General features: G+C 44.2%; 1 long non-coding RNA gene across 1 annotated transcript in view; it reads right to left on the reverse strand.

Moving 5' to 3' along the window:
* Positions 1,911–5,140, reverse strand: part of LOC110265190 — a 6,925-nt gene continuing 3,695 nt past the window's right edge. The window contains exon 2 of the long non-coding RNA XR_002351524.1: positions 1,911–2,010. This is a non-coding gene — a long non-coding RNA (uncharacterized LOC110265190). The remainder of the gene's footprint in view (positions 2,011–5,140) is intronic.

Raw genomic sequence — 5,140 nt, forward strand, 5'->3', positions numbered from 1 at the left:
GATGCTGAGCGCGTTGCAACGTTGGCTGGTGACGTTGCAACGGAGGCAGGGCGCGTTGGAACGGATGCTGGTGACGTAGCAACGGAGGCAGGGCGCGTTGCAACGTTGGCTGGGGGCGTTGCAACGAAGGCAGGTCGCGTTGCAACGGTTGCTGGTGACGTTGCAACGGAGGCAGGGCGCATTGCAACGGATGCTGGTGACGTTGCAACGGATGCTGGGCGCGTTGCAACGGAGGCAGGTCGCGTTGCAACGTTGGCTGGGGCAAGTGCAACGGATGCTGGGGGCGGTGCAACGTTGGCCGGGCGCGTTGCAACGGAGGCAGGGCGCGTTGCAACGGATGCTGGTGACGTTGCAACGGAGGCAGGGCGCGTTGCAACGTTGGCTGGGAGCGTTGCAACGGATGCTGGGCGCGTTGCAACGTTGGCTGGGGGCGGTGCAACGGATGCTGGGGGCGGTGCAACGTTGGCTGGGCGCGTTGCAACGGAGGCAAGGTGCGTTGCAACGTTGGCTGGGCGCGTTGCAACGGATGCAGGGCGCGTTGCAACGGATGCTGGTGACGTTGCAACGGAGGCAGGGCACGTTGCAACGGATGCTGGGTTAGGTGCATCGTTGGCTGGTTTCGTTGCAACGGAGGCAGGGCACGTTGCAACGGATGCTGGGTTAGGTGCATCGTTGGCTGGTTTCGTTGCAACGGAGGCACCCGCCATTGCAACGATGGCTCGGAGCGTTGCAACGAAGGAGCCAAATTTTCATATCTCATAATTGGCTCGTGCATTTTTTCTAAAATTTTGAGGGAACCTTGGTAATATTATGTAAAGGCTGCACAAAAAAATGCAGGTCAAAAATCGCACGTTTGCTCCATTTTTCATTTTTTTTGAATTTCCGGCTTTCCGGGTGGTAAAAAAATCGGCAAAAAAATCCACACGGTGTAAATTCACCAAATTTGAGGGATGGAAAGATCTTATTTTTCTAGAGGTTGTTGCAAAAAACGGCATCAAAATTTGACCTCTAGAGCACTTTCCTTGAGTATGTCTCCTCACGGAAAAGGACGTCTACCCGTGGCACTTTGGTAATAGCTCGGCAGCCTATTATAGGGGGGAGGGGTGTCATGCTGCTGAAACTCGAGTTGCCCAAAGGCTTGCTGGGCGCAATGCCAGCAAGATGCACGTTGCCTTGCCATCCCCTAGGAACACTAGCAAGCACGTTGTGGTTGTGGTGTGCCGCCGGGATCCCCCGCCCCCAACGGAGGCACCTGCCGTTGCAACGATGGCTCGGAGCGTTGCAACGGAGGAGCCAAATTTTCATATCTCAGAATTGGCTCGTGCATTTTTCATGAAATTTTGAGAGAACCTTGGTAATATTATGTGAAGGCTGCACAAAAAAATCCAGGTCAAAAATCGCACGTTTGCTCCGTTTTTCATTTTTTTTTGAATTTCCGGCATTCCGGGAGGTAAGAAAATCGTCTGCGAACCCCGATCACCGAAGGACCAACAAGAAGGGAAACACGTCCGTGCACGGCCCACCTAGGCACCACCTAGGGAGCATGGCGTTGTGGAGTTGTGCCTTGGGCACACGCTCGGGGCAACACCTTGTGCTCGGCCCAGGACTAGGGGGATCATCCCAAGTCCGAGCACGACGTGGGAACGGCGGGCGGCTCCCCCGCGAGGGGCAACGCGGCTTGTGCAGCCCAATGCTTGGCCAGGCCTAGGGTGGCGCACGACGCGGATGATGGATATGCGCGCGGCAGCGGGTGTTGTGGGCAGGGGGCAACGCGACGTGCTCGTCCCAGCACTTTGAGGGGGCACGTTGCGGAAGACGGTTACCTGTTCGTGTCCACACCCGAGGGGCAACGTGTCGTGCTTGCCCTACATCTAGGGTCGACGTACGACGGTGCCCGATGCGGTGTGGGTTGGGCGTGTTGCTTAAGACGGTGCGGCTGTTCGGCTATCGCCCGAAGCACCTCACGCATCTGGCTGTCCCTTGAATGTTCTTCGTCGCTTCCCCCGAACCCTGTCCAGCGGCGCTGACTTGGCTACTGATGTGTATTTTCGTAAAACGAATTCTAAACACACAAAACTAACCGGCAAGTGCACCAGGTCGCATCAAGTAATAAAACTCACAGGAGTGAGGTCGATCCCACAGGGATTGAAGGATTGAGCAATTTTAGTTTAGTGGATGACTTAGTCTAGCGAATCAAGAGTTGATTTGAGTGGTTTGTATTCGATAGAAGCTAAATTGCATGAAATTAAAAGGGAGAGGGACAATTGGAAAGAATTTAAAGTGTAGAGAAATTAAAGAGGCTGAATCTTAAAGTGCAAGTAATATAAATTGCAAAAACTTAGATTGCAAGAAATGTAAATTGTAGAATCTTAAAGTGCAAGAAATGTAAATGGCTTGAATTGTATAGGGAATTGGGAATTGGATTTGCAGAAATTAAACAAGGAAAAGTAAAATGCAATAAACAGAAAAGTAGAAGATGACTTGAATTAAACCGGATCTAAAACGGAAATGAGAAAAAGCTTGGTGTAGCAATGAAATAAAGAAATTGAAATTTAAAACTGTAGATCTCAGGACTCAAGAGACTAGATAGCTGAGTCTAGATCTCACTGCCTTCCTAGATCCAGCAAGAACAATTGCAAAGGAAATAAAGAAGCGTAAATTGCAGAGAGAGTAGAAGAAGAAGCAATTAACAGAAAAGGAAATTCAATTATGCAGAAAATTAAACAAGATCTCAAGGTGAGATTGAAACAGAAGTTCTTCAATTCTCCACCCAAGATCCAAAGCAAGAAAAGTAAAGAATGCTGAGCAAGAACAAGGAAGAAGAGAGATCAATTCTCCTTCCTAATTCTCTAGAATTCTAAAGCAACAAATCAAAAAAGTAAAGGTGAACTCTCTGTAAGTGTTCCAAGAATTCTAAAGGAAAAGCTCCCTGAAAAACTTAAATCCTAAGCTATTTATACACTTTCTTCAAATGGTATTCAAGCCTTGAATTGGGCCTTTGCTCTTGATGGAATTGGGTTGATAAAAGCCTCTGTTGATTGCTCTTGGAGTTGGAGAGAAATCCATTGTGAACCGGGCTATAAATCATAAAAGCTTGAGTCAAAGTTTGAGGCAAACTTTGGCTCAAGCTTTTCATATCAGCTGCCCCCATTTGCTGCTACCAACGTTTGGGCTAAAGTTTGAGGTCAAACTTTAGGCCAAACGTTGATCCCCTTGTGTGCATATGTGGCGCCAACATTTGCCAAAAAGTTTGAGGCAAACGTTGGCGCAAGCTTTTTTCCCAAAAGTTTGAGCTAAAGTTTGAGGCAAACTTTTGCTCAAGCTTTTTGTTCTCTCTTGCTCCTTGCCCTTTCTTCTTTCTTCAACCTTCTTCAAAGCTCTTTTCACCTATCATCAATCAACCAAACACATCAAAGCTATGCTCAAAATCATGAGTTTGTTATTCTTTCATAATATATGACAATTATAGCATAAAATCTCATGAAATTGCATTAATTCATCCATGGTTGATTGGATCAAAGGAAATATGGAATTTCACCCAATTGGCTTACTTATGGCTCAAGAAAGTGCATAAAATCAATTGAAAACAAAAGAAAAAGACTAGTGAAACTAGGCTAAGATGACTTGTCATCACAACACCAAACTTAAAACTTGCTTGTCCCCAAGCAAGAAAAGAATTATGCTCAAAGGTTCTTTCAATCAGAATGGATTTGAAAAATTACATGTATTATCCTGTGAGAGAAGTGATTAAGTGACAGTGGGGTGAACTCTAAATTATATGCTCATGCAAATGCTTCAGTGCTTACTAGTCCCTACATCTTGGGAGTCTTAGGTCTTAGAACTTTCATCCAAATAATATCATGGAGATCTCTCTATAGGTAATCACCTTGAAGCAGCTTAGAGTTGCTGTGCTTTGGCCTTGACTCTAAGTGTCATGTCTCAAAGCGGTTCTTTAGATAAGCTTTCAATCAATACTCCTAAACCAGTTGATTTTAAGGTATTAGGTGTTAAAGCACCCCTAAGGATTTACTTACTCAAGCCTCTCTCTTTGACACAATTCGACCACAAGCATTTACTAGGATAACAACTCTTTGAGTTTTTGTTTCTTCTTTCTTTTATGCGTAGTAATTGATGCTCAGAGCCTTGGGCCATGTTCTTTTTGTTTTTGTATTTTCTTTATTTTCTTTTGTTTTGTTTGCTGCTTCTTGGATCAATAAATGTTTGAGAATCTCCACAACACTTCTTTGAACTCTATGTCCCGCCTATGAGCTCCCATGCAAGTTTTCATAAGCATGCATCCTTAATACATGATTATACAACTAGAACCACCACTTTTCCTAATCTTTAGCTTGCCTCAAAATTGTTTAATTCCTCAATCCTTCTTTTCAAAGAACTTTCATGTGATGCATTTTTGAAATATTGAGTGCAAACAAGTTTGGAGAGTATAGTGTTGTAAATGATCAAGCATCTTGATTATTGAATTACAGAAAAGCTATACTAGACAGAAGGACAGATAGAGGTATAATATCACTTTCAGTCACAGCAATATCTGATAATGAATAATACAACCTTTTGGAGTTTACTTGCTGTCCTCTTCCTCATCATCATTGCTGATCTTCACATTCCTCTTTCATGTCTTTGATTGATGATGCTAAATCTTCCCAAAAGTTTGTATGATACTCTGCAGTGACATTGAAAGTTGCTTGTTCCCCAAGCACTTAGAAACAATGGTTAGCATGCATGACTTATTTGTGGGCCTTTGTACTTACTTTGGTGTGGGAACACCAAACTTAGTACCTTGCCAATGGTTCTTGTTCATCAAACTAACCAGATGTGAAACTCTTTTTCTTTGCTAAAAGTAGTAAAACTGAAAACTAGGAAATAGCAAAATAGTTAACTAGTTTATATAAATGCTTGAAGCTAGCATGATGCAGAAGGTGAGAATATATTTTATGATGAAATTTTGGTGGAACACCAAACTTAGAATCCTTCATTCTCCCTTAGATTGTTTTGGTGTGCAACACCAAACTTAGCTTCTTGCAATATAGATAAAACTAATTAACCCCTTTTTTTTATTGAAATAGTTATGAAAAGAAGGTTACCTCCGGTTGGGTTGCCTCCCAACAAGCGCTCTTTTATT

The sequence above is a fragment of the Arachis ipaensis genome, chromosome B07 (assembly GCF_000816755.2).
Source record: "Arachis ipaensis cultivar K30076 chromosome B07, Araip1.1, whole genome shotgun sequence".
NCBI classification, from domain to species: Eukaryota; Viridiplantae; Streptophyta; class Magnoliopsida; order Fabales; family Fabaceae; genus Arachis; species Arachis ipaensis.